Below are 13,624 nucleotides of genomic sequence, written 5' to 3'. Positions count from 1 at the left end.
TAAAGGCTCTTCTAAAGAAGATGAACATTTACCAAGACAAGTAGCAAACCACGAGGATACAAAAGAATGTGTAGCTCCATGATCAAACAAAACATGAGCATCTCTAGAACAAATAGAAAATATACATGTAACTACTGCATTGAATGTCTGAGCATCCTGACGCATCGTCGCATATCAATTAGGGAGCTTACATCAAGTTGATAGCCCTCTCCTCCTATGGATAACATTTCTCATAGGGGGGCTCCATCTAACGGGTAACTCTGCCTAATCAACACGATGTAACTAGGTGCACCTAACGCAATTAACGATTTAATAACAATAACACCAATTTCCCAAAATGCGCATTAAAAATCATTTCATCGTAATTCATGAAAAAAAACATATTCAATCGCATAACAATTCAAGATTTAAATACTTTAACTCATATGTAAATCAAATTAATAACATATTATATAACAATACCGTTAAATTAAATAATTGACGAAATCGAGATAAAATTCAAAGGTTGTGTTCTCCAAATTTTTCAACAAATACTTTAATATAGAAAACAACAAAATAATAATAATAATAATAATAATAATAATAATAATAATAATAATAATAACATTATAAAAATATATGACGATGATCGTCGTCAACTCACAGTTATGGAGAATCGTCTAAGTTTGCTCTCCAACAACTCTCAGAGTAGCCGGCAAGGTCTCAGTTGACAAATCTGAGTATCAAAAATATTTCCAAGACTTTAGAGAAATTTATTCTAAAGTTTAGCTACCTCTAGGAAACTATCAACATCATTTAAATATACTCTAAGCACAAAATAAGATTTTTACTCAAAACTACATTTTTCTATGAATTCATACTAGGATTAGAGTTGTGCATTTACCTCAATGAGTCTCAATAAACCACTCTCAAGAGATGGGTACCTTTTCCCTTCCTTAGAATACAAACCCTAACCCAAAAATCCCAACCAAAAGAATTTGTAGGAGTTTGAGAAATTAAGCTTGTGGGGATGTTAAATCTCTTTTTTTAAGGATTGAGGGTTTGAGTAATAGAGTGAGAAGAAGCAAGGAGAAGGGAAGGAAAAGAAAGAAAGGAAAAAAAGCAACAAAAATGAGGGAGGGGAGTGTGTGCCGAGAGGGAGAGAGAGAGAGAGAGAAAAAATAGGAGAAAATGAGGGAGTGAGATGGAAAGGGAGTGAGAGTGAGTGGGGTTAATTTGTTTTTATTTATTATTATTAATTATTATTATATTTATTTAATTTTTTTATTTTAAATTTGGCACTGGACGTGTCAAATTTGAATGTCATGTATTTTATTTGTACTGCAGAAGCTACCCATGATGAAAATAGTTGCTCATATAAATAAATTGCAACAATTTACTCCACAAATTCTCATGCAAATTATAGAGACATGGATGAATTTGTCTGGATTAGCCCCACTACAATGTAGTCTAAAGTTGGTTGACAACAATTCACTTTCTACAATTGTGGAAAGATGATACTCAAAGACCTCGTCATTTCAAATATCATTTGGTGAAATGACAATTACTTTGAATGATATTGCCAATGTGTTATGCGTTCATATTAGAGGAGAGTTCTACAGTCCAACACCCCAACCGAGGTAGAGTAATGGCATGTAAACGTGCCATAACTTTATTAGGGGTGCCTCTTGGAGATATATGGGAGAAATCGAAAAAAACAAGGGGTGCACACTACATGTTAGATTGGTTAAAAGAAGTCTTCAAAAGACAACATATCGATTTGATTGTTCTGTTAGGACATATTTGTTGAATCTGGTTAGGAGTACTATTTTCGCGGATAAAAATTATACAATTGATACGAAATGTCTTGCATTATTCATAGATTTGGAAGGTACAAGTAGATACCACTGGGGTAATGTTGCACTCGTAGTCCTTTATGACTACCTATCATATGCTAGCTGGTATGACACCATACAGTTAGGTGGATATATGTATTTGCTACAGGCAATAAATATTTATGATTATTATTAATTATTATGATTATTATTTATTAATTTTTAAGTTTATCATTAATTATTTTATTTTTATTTGCAATAGTGTTGGATATACATATATTTTCCACATATTTGTAAAAGAGGTGATTAGAGTGTTGATGACGAGTGCATTGCTAGAATGAACATATGGAGTTATAAACACGGCAAACACAAAATCTTTGAGGCATACATATGATTGATGCACTGGCACCTACTGATGTCATATGAAGACCATGGGAGAATCAGAAAAATGTCATTCCATCTGATGATATAATGTTATACATCGGTCACCTCCGATTATGCATCACTTTAGTGACATATTTGTCTGAAAGGTGTTTGAGATAATTTGAATACATTTAATATATTCCACCACCCCCACCTTCAGTTCTTTCTAGAGTATCTGATGTAGATGTCGAATGAGATATTTGAGCCTTGTCACCGAACTGCATCATAAGATATATCTAGCTACATATCAATATGTGTCAGGATGGATATTGAGAGTGGTTCTACATGGTATCTCATCCACTTTTAGTGCGATCAGATGGTGTATCCCATGTTCGAGATTTTAATATCTCACCCATCAGAAGCTACTAGTGAAAAACCTCTTATACAATGGAGGTTGGATGCACATCATGTTGATCAAAATGACGACATATATAGTTACTTTTTTAGAACTTTATATTTAACGCGTCATAACACTAATTAGTCTTTATTTACTTTTATTTGTGATGAACATCGTTTTGTAGTATTTTATGTTATTATTTTTATTTATTTATTATTGTTATATCATTAGCTGTACTTTTATTTGTCATGAAATATAACGAAAGTAGTAACTACAATAAATTAATAACAAGTGATTTTATATGAGTTTTAAAGTATTGTAATCAATACAAAATCAATCTTCATATAAAGACATGACATCTACTGGTTGTGCATTTTGTGTAACATGTGTCATATGACCTAATAAATATCCTCACTGTTGTAGACAACATGTGTATGTTATTGCCCAAGAAGTTGCATCATCGGTATGATATTGCTTTCAACTTGGCGCATTGTCTAGCATTGAAAATCCACCTTTCATCTTTGACTGTAAAATAGATTGAATAAATTTTTTTTATTAGAAATCTATCTTCCTTATTTAATTTTACTATTTAAAAAATAGAAGTATTATTTATTGGGAAAATGGGCTAAATTACATATGTGGTCCCTTAACTTAATTTCAGGTAACGTTTTAGTCCTTGATCTTTTTTTTTTTTCCCGAGTTGGTCTTTTATTTTAATTTTAAGTGGCAATTTGGTATTTTATGTTTTAAAAAGTCAACAATGTTGTTCTTTTTTTTATAAAAATTCAAAAAAATCATCAAAATTTTGAAACAAAACCCATAAAGTTCATTATCATTTTCAATAAAATGCAAATTTAATCAAATTCATAACTTAAATCTTTAAATACACTCATATTTTCATTCTTTATTTGATGTTATTGGAGATGAAAATATGAGTTTATTTGAATATTTGAGTTATGAATTTGATTAAATTTGCATTATATTGAAGATGATTGTTAATTTTATGGGTTTTGGTTGAAAATTTTGATGATTTTTTCTTAGAAAAATGATAACATTGTTGATATTTTAAAAATATAAAATATCAATTTATCACTTAAAATTAAAATAAATGACCAACTTGGGAAAAAAAATTAAAGGACTAAAATGTTACTTGAAATTAACTTAAGGGACCACAGATGTAATTTTGCCGAGAAAATAATATCATTTTGTCAAAACTCAACGACTTCGTTCAACAAAATCAATACATATAATACGATCATTTGTTGTCGGTCCTGAATGTAAACCCCTCATATGAAAGAAAGTCATGAAAAATGTCTGACCAAACATAACTAGAATAATGTTATATGTTGTCGTTGTCATGTAATCCATATCAGGTACGTACTTCCATTTATCTAAGGGTTGAATACCAAAACTTGTTATTACAAAGAATCTCTTATTTCTCTAATGCGTCATGGGAACAATATATCATATGTACCTATATGAAAAGCAATCTCTTGGTCCAAATTATGACAGACCAAAGACCAAAGCTCTTCATCATGTCCAAGCAATGATGCAATAACGCGATAGCCACAATTTTCGTCTACTATCACATTGAATATGTCATCAATGTATGATTGAATAACATCATGAAATTGTTTCAAAAACAAATGTATCGAGGATTGAGATGGTTGTTTCTTTGATGAATGGGAATGTCTCTTCTTTGATGGTTGAGATAGTTGGGAATCAAGATCTTCACAATATATTGCATTAACATGCTCAAAGTAAGAAAGATCTCGATATACATCATATTTATCTGACTTCTTACCCTTACTCTTCTTAACTCGTTATTTGGTTTTAACTTTTTCAAGTGGTGGACACATTGAACTTCTAGTTGGAAAAACAAGTTCACATACATTACTCTTCAACGCTCATTTCCTATAACATCAAGTGATCATAAGCATTTCCATAAAGCATTCATCTCACTAGACATATCTAACTATGATCCATCTTTTGTGTATTTGGTGAGTTCACATTTCATGCTTACTTTCGTCCATTGAATATGCACAACATCTAGAGGAATTGATTCTCTCATCAATTTATATTGTGTCAATTCACAAGCACAAAGTAACATATATGTTCTTCTAAGAGAACACTGCACACACATTTGTCGATACCCACATAGTTAACTTTCTTGTATTCTTTAGCAGTGCGTCTTTGAGTTTATCTTGATAAGAATGTATTCAAACTTTGATAAAATGGATTGTTGTGCTCATCCACTTTATCATATAAACTTTTCTGAAATGAGTCTCTGGTTTTTTAAGTTGCAACCTTATCATGTTGTTCATAGCCTCCAAACATTTACACATGTCACTCATGTTGTGTTCCAACATTAACTTCAGTTTCCAATGAGCTAACTCAACCATAACATTACATGTAAATTGTCACCATTGAGCAATCCAACAATATATAGTAAAATTACAAATACAAAGTTTTGTAGTGACATGACATACATGTTAGTCGTTGTGTTCCTCAAATGTATCACTCAATTTGTCCATGCTTCAATAAACCTTTGTTTATGAGGAGTCAACCAAATTTCTTTCAAATAATCAACAAACACTTATTATCGACAAATGATTGCTTAAACATGTACAATCGCGTGATAAACTATTTTTCATCACTGCACTACATAATGTCTTTTGACATATTCAAATACTAACTTTTGTTTATCCTTTAAGACATATTGTTTGTATTTTGCTTCAACATTTTTTTGAGTGTAAAATCTATACACAATATATTATTATATATTTTTTTTAGCCTGAACATCCACGACTACCCAAATTTGAACCTCATATTTGTTTGTGAGTTTTCATGTTATATTTGTCATTTTATTTATAAACCCAAAAAATAATATTTTTTTAATATATTTTCTAAATAATTATAATAAACTAATACAATTTAATATAATAAAATATACCAAACAAATGTTTAAATATCTACCAAAATAGGAAGATAAAATGATTTTTTAATGTCGTCGACATAAAAAATAAAAAAAATTATAACAAGTAACAACAAATTAATAGTATGTGGAAATACAATACATACTACTTAGTGCTTTCATTAAAGCAAGATCTCTATCTGTCACAATTATGCGAGAAAATTTATTTTGTATAACAAATAGTTCTCTTAACCTCTCTAATGCCTAACAAAAGTTTTCAATTACAAATGTCATCTATGTTGATGTCATACTAACAATTTCAAGTAACCACATTCTGTATTTATTGGTTTTGTAGGTGTTGTATATAATCAACACGATTGGAAACAAGTTCAACAACTTCACTAAATCTATATGAGCCCAAAAAATATCTCTCATAACATCTGAGTCTTCTCGCTTTCTATTCAAACACATATATTTTGTATCTTCAATTAACTTGAATAAATGCTGTAGAGAGCTTTCTATTCCAACACACATATTTTGTATCTTCAATTAACTTGAATAAATGATGCATCCCTGTCCTATAACCTCTCACGTGCAATCGTATCATACTCACCTTTTTATATATTTGTGAGATATGGGTAACATCATTCGTATCTCGATCTTGCAATGATAGTAATACGTGCCTCAATACAACATTATATTTTGTTAAGTCATGAACATGTTTTTTTGTCTTTTTCATCTAAATGTCCAACAAATGTATGTTCCTCCAAAATATCAGGTAATTCATGATTGTGAACTCCACAAATTATTTTAATTGTCCATCATAAACCATCTTTTAATGTTTTTGATCTAAGCTAGAAAGTTACCACATTTTTTTTTTGAACTTCGAGTTAAACTATCTTACTTGTATTTTCCTCCTTTGTCATAACCTAATACTAATTTATTCCTCCTCCCTCTTTATCATGCCTCTTTATCTGATCTAGTAATGATGATGGTCGCTTTATTTTTTATACCAATTTTCGTAGCCAATTAACGACAACTTCCTGTGTATCAAATATCTGAAATGTAATATAAAATAAATTATAATTATTAATCACAATAATAAATTTTTACAATATTAATATTAATTATAATTATTTATACCTGATCTGTGTAAAAAACGTTGGTAGTATTGATGCACGTTTTATCACGTAAGAGTAGCTGTTTACCCATATCTATTAAAATTTACATAATTAAAAAAAAATATAGGTGTGTATCAGAAAATGTTTTTCACAAGTTTTTCGATACGGATGAGTTTACCAGAAAACTTGTGAATTTCTTTTTTCGGTAATATAGATTTTCAGCCTTCTATATCGACAAACTTTTAAAAAGATTCGATAATTTAGATTTTCAACTTTGTGTACCAGAAAATTTTTAAAAAGATTTTTTGTAAAGATATTTGTAAACTTCTGTATCAAAAATCTTTTAAAAAGTTTTTCGAAAATTTTCAAAAAAAATTTACGTACCGAATTTTTTAAATTATTTTATTTGAAAATCTTTGAATGGTAAAATAAAAAAGTAAATTTGAGTTGGTGAAATAAAAAAAATTAAATATAAAATTTGACATTTTTAAAATTTTATGGGAGTATAAGTATTATTAGGAATACAAGATACAATTTTCAACATATTTTCTCTAAATTCACCGATATTGCACGTGTCGCACTCTAGTTAGTTAGATATTTATTTCTTCTTTTGTTTACCTAAAAATTAAGATAATGTCAATGAACTTTTTTAACATTATATTTAATATATTAAAAAAAGTTGGTTTGCACTTAATTTGCCAACGATTTAATAAACAGAGACACCCGATGACATTAGGGTACTATCCTTTTTATAGTGTTATTCACTTTTTGGTGGGAGTAACAAAAATAGACGCCAAGTAGTGGTGGGAGTAAGAACAATTTTGTTAACGTTGCCAAAATCAATTTTGTTTGCGTTTTCAAATTAACTACCAGTAACTGTTTATCATGTGCATACTGTGAATTCAACTTTGTTTACGTCAACTATTTTGGGTATATCTTTAAAAACATTTTAAAAACATGAAGCTTTTATGTTACCATGTGTGAACTTTGAATTGTACCCGCTTCAACAGTAACACCTGCTAACAAGTAGTTCTTTTTAGTATTTTTAACAAGTTTAAAAACTATACCGATGCAAAATTATTTTATATAGATAATTAATCATAATTTAACAATACATTAAATAAAAATGAAAATTTATGTATGTTATATGTATTGACAAATTGTACATAACTGTCTATGTAAAATAATTTAATATTGAGTTGACCTACGAATTTTTTAATCTCTTAATATATATGTAAAGTTACACGCATTATATACTAAGTTATGTTTGATTTAGAGTTTATAAAAGTGTTCTTTTAAGAATTATGTGAATACTTTGTTTATGATATTGCTTTACAACATAGAAATATCTTTAAATATCTAAAATGCAAATTGTGTTAAAAGATATCTTAGTTATAACATTTTTGTTTTAGATATTTTTAGAAAAATATTTTAATAAGTTAATATTTAACTATCTCAAGTTATTTTTGTTCGTAATACTTAATTTAATTAACAAATATCAAAATTATTAAATTATATATTATATTTTAAATTCAAAATCGAGATCTTATCGTTGTGTTCGAATTTCATTAATATTTCATTTGTATATCAAAAATGTATTATTCAACTTTTTTAAATAACAAATGCTTAATTACAATGCAAAAAGGTATTATTCAACTTTCTTAAATAACAAATGCTTAATTACAATTTTTTTTGTCAATGCTTAATTATAATTTTGGAGTCTCTAATTTTTTTTTGAACGATTTGTAGTCGCTAAATTGTTTAAAATAAATCCCCTTCAGTCTTTTTTTCATTTATTTAGAACTCTCAAATTATCCTAATCTATTAAAGAAGTTTCACAAATTGAATGGATTAATTGCTCTAAACATTACCCCACTTCAAATGCACCAATTAAAATATCAAAGTTAACTAAAAATAGAAAATCCAATATTCTTTTTCACTGGAAACCTTTATCACATACAAAAATCTTAAAATTGTATTTTTTTTAATACCTTTTTTCATCTTATTTATATCTCAAATCAACCATCACACCCTGTATATATAATAAATAAAAGTTTGATGCTATAGAAATATCTAAACTAATTTATTTCAACAATCTTACACATCATCTTTATTAAGGACATTTTTTGTAATTATCACAATAATATTATGTTATTCATTGAACTACTCTATTACGTGTTGACTTTTTGTACATTTTTCTACAATAATTAATTATCTTTTTATCTTCTAAAGAATTATAATAGCAAGACAAACATTTGTATATCTATCTAATAATTACATAATTTTTCTAAATAAGAACAATTATAATAAATTAATAATAAAGTTTTGCACACATCAATGTATTTATTTTGTTTTTCTATAAATTAGTTACTAAACAAGCTGTTGAAACATACTATTCACAAAACAAATATTTATCATTAGTTAATTACTTTAATTTTTTATTTTTATTAATATCTTCAAAATAAAAATGAAAATAGTTATAATATACTAATTATAATCTATTATAAAAATAATACACTAAATAAATGTTTGTATATCTACTTAACTAGTTAAAATTAATATTTTTATATATAGTTGACATAACTATGAGAACAAATATAATAAATTAAAGTAGTCGTTAGAGCAAAAAATCTATACACAATATATTATTATATATATATTTTAGTCTATCCACAGCTACCCGAATTCGAATTTGAACATCAGATTGATTTGTAGGTTTTCATGTTATATTTGCCATTTCATTTATAAACCCAAAAAATAATATTTTTTTTAATATATTTTCTAAATAATTATAATATACCCATACAATTTAATATAATAAAATATCCCAAACAAATATTTAAATATATACTAAAATAGGAAATATAATAATTTTTTTAATGTCGTAGACATAAAAAATAAAAATAATTATAACAAGTAACAATTATTTGTTCACACTTCTTATTTTTACGTTATTTATCTAAATATTAATCACTAAAATCCATTAAACGTACAATTTATACAATGTAAAAATGTTTGTATAACAAGCTAATTAGTTAATATTTTCTTTTTTAATTCAGTCCATATAAAAAAGAACAAAAATAATACACTAACAATAATATTTAACACTTTAATTTTTTCATGTTATATCTATTTTTAGAAACAGATATCTAAAGAATCCGTTGTTGTGTGCAATTCATACACGATACAAAATGTTTTTGAATTTAATTGGTTAAATTTAAATTCATCAAAGAAATACAGAACAAATATTTTTCACCAATAAATATAAAAACATGGGATAAATATAAAAAATATTAGATATATATTTTCACTGTAAAATATAAAAAATACAAGATAAATATTCCTCATTGATACTTTAAAAAAATACGAGATACATATTTGTCATTAATAAATACAAAAGACACACAATAAATATTTATGATTGATAAATATACAAAAATATGAGATAAATATTAATAACTAAAAAAAAAAGATAAATACTAATCATTGATACACATACATGAAAAACACATAATACATATTTGTCATCGATAAATATAAAAAAAATATAGAATAAATATTAATCTCTTATTAATATAAAAAATACATATCATTGATTAATTTTAAAAAAATACGTGATAAATATATGTTATTGATATATAAAAAAATACGGAAGACATATTTATAATTGATAAATATAAAAAAAAAAGTGATAACTATTTATCACTTATAACTATAAAATAAACTCGGGAAAAATATTTGTTATTGATAGATAAAAAATTTAAATATAAAAAATTGAAAAAAAAAATATTTGTTATTGATAGATAAAAAATTTAAATATAAAAAATTGAAAAAAAAAATATTTTTAATAAGTACATAAAACAACACATAATAAATATTTTTCAATGATAAATATAATAAAAAGATAAATATTTATCATCATCAAATATAAAAATAATTATAGGACAAATATTAATTATTAATAAATATTAAAAATACACAAAATAAAAATTAATCATAGATAAGTATTAAAAAAAAAAAAAAAATTGGTCTATTTTATATGTACGGGAGTCTATACTAATTTTAATACTCCAAGTCGTAAAAGCAAATACACACATGGGATTTGTAGGTTGTCGACTTGTCCTTTCGTGGTGTTAGAGGACAATTCAATTTCTATTTACTCCAGTCAGTGTATTGAATAAAAACATAATTAACCTGAGATATAAATATTATAGAGTTTTGATTAAATCATAAAATAAAAGAAAGACAATAAAAACTGGAAGAAAGAAGGAAAGTCGATATTCAATAGAGTGTACGCGGCGATAATGACAGCACCTCATTTGTGATTTGTCACTCTACGCAACTGTTGACTTCAATCAACGTGATGCTTATGAGTTTTGCCAACTAAATCAATACCACTATAAATATTCCATGTCTTTTGACTTCTTTGCCCGACTTCTTTCTCAGCACTTTACTTTTTCAAATCAAAACTATTTTTTATAAATAAATATATGTTACTCAAATTTTATATTAAATTTAAATTATTTTTATTATAAAGTGTGTATATTATTTTAAAAAAAATACAATTACTTCCTCTTCACTGAAATAAAATGTACTTATATTTATGTCTGACACGTCTTGACTAGAAAAAAAATTTATGATATAAATTAATAAAAAAATCTAAAAAAGTTGTTGTAAATTAAATAACTCTTTTAATTTTTAATGAAATATGAATTATTTTTGTCAATTGTATTTCTAATTACTATATTTATTTTTCAAGTCAATATTTTTTACTTTACATTTATAATGATAATAATAAATATATCAATATTTAGTAAGAATAATGTGTTAATAAAAATAATTTTCATAAGTATATTTTAATATGTGAAAAAGGAGTATCATAAAACCCAAGTACCCAACTATCATATTTCAAATGGTCAAAAATTTGCGGTATATAATTATGTTTCTCTGATTGCATGTATCCTAGACAGCTTGACTCTTGTGGTTGTGGGTTTCAAAGTGTACTTAGCTAAAACCATAAAGACTTAAGCCATAAAAATAAGATTATCCTAATTAATGTTCTAAAACCATTGACTAAAAGGATTCTATATGAAATATTTGTTTTTTATTTAAAGAAATTAACAGCAAAATTAAATACAATAAATACAAAAAGTGGATTATTGTGAGTTTGAATTTGCTGACTTTTATCATATGAGATGCATTTAGGAGATAATAAATATAAAACACTTATCCACACAAATTTATATCTTTTGACTCTATTACTATTGCTTTCAGTGCACTTATTCACATTTTTCATGAAAATATTTATTTTAGATATAAACAAAAGTCTTAAAAAAGTTTTTATTTATTTTATTAAGTAAATATAAATATAGAATTATTTAAAAATGTTTCTAAATACAATTAATACTCCCCAAACATGAAAATTATGTTCTCCTCACCAAAAGGCATCGCCAAACCTGTACCAAGAGCCACATCAGCTAAGCAAAATGGACTACACACTCACACTGCAATAACAATTAATCACTGCAATAACAATGAGTATGTGACAAATTTTGAAATAGACATAACATTACTATTGTCTTTCACACCATATTCCTCCGACTCCTACGTGATACAGTCACACCACCCACAAAATGACAATGCTTTAGTGTGCCTGTCAACTCACTCATAGTTTGAACATCATTCACATTTCACACTGGACTATATTCATTCATTTAGTTAAATATTAAAATTATTTTCATTTATTTTTGTGTACAAACAAATAATTAATTGGAATTGCGACAAAACTTTTATGGTGTTGCTTCTAGTCAATTAAAATATGACACGTGGATTATAAATATCTCTCATCATACCCTACTACCTTTCTCACTCGATCACGATTGTGTTTTGGACCAAAACTTATGTAATTGCTATTTATGATGTTAATTAAAATATAACACATCAATTATATACCCCCACATCAAACCCTACAACTCCCACTATCGCTATATATATATATATATATATATATATTTAATCTTACACTTTAGTGAAAACAAAAGATTGCTAATCTTACCACTAAGTTAATTGGAACCATGCCACTGCTCTATGGATGATGATTGCTAATCATTTGTATTTTACTAATAATTCTTTTATGCGGTTAGATTTGCTCACTTGGATTTTATGAGAATGACTCATTTATTATTGATCGATAATAATTAGTTATTAAGAATTATTATTAATTATATTGAATTATAAGTTGAATTTTTGTTGTATAATAAATGGTAATGAGTTGAGTTTAAATTAAAAGAGATGTTTCTATTCTTAATTGTGTAACTATTTAATTGATATCTCATTAAATATTTAACCTAATCTTAATTTTAAAACTCTAGATGATAATGAGAGTAGTTCCCACTCATACTTTCTCTTTCCTTCTCAAATATACAGTTCATTGTATCTCTTAATAAATTAATATGCTAACTTGTATCTATGTTTAGCATTAAATCCAACTATTGTATCTCCTCATAAAGATTGATCTACTCTCTTTTGTGATTGATTACTTTGGATCATCTATGGTGGATAGTGAATGATTTATGATCTTGATTTTCATCTTAAAATATTTGATTGTATGTCTATGATTATCTTTGTATACCTCTTAAAAGATAATTTGTTGAGCTCAATTCTTCGTATACTTTTAATTTGTTTATTTGGATTTTCATGTTTTTATTCATAAAAAATTAGAATATAATCAATTAAATTATGGTTGATCGTACTTAAAATAGCAAGTAAAAAAATGTTTCATACCGCTAATGATATTTTTTCATTTTTGTCAAATTTCTTTTGGAATAATAACATTTGCCTTTAATGAAACACACCATTTTATCCTCATAAACTAAAAAATGTTAATTAATTTTTAAAACTAAAACATAATAAATAATAAAATAATGTTTTAGTTTCTTTTATAAAATTTCAACATTTTAAATTTATATATATATATATATATATTTTGAATGAATTTTTTTTCAAGTATATTTAT

The sequence above is a fragment of the Cicer arietinum genome, chromosome 4 (genome assembly GCF_000331145.2).
Source record: "Cicer arietinum cultivar CDC Frontier isolate Library 1 chromosome 4, Cicar.CDCFrontier_v2.0, whole genome shotgun sequence".
Taxonomy (NCBI): domain Eukaryota; kingdom Viridiplantae; phylum Streptophyta; class Magnoliopsida; order Fabales; family Fabaceae; genus Cicer; species Cicer arietinum.
This window is presented reverse-complemented; position numbering follows the sequence as displayed.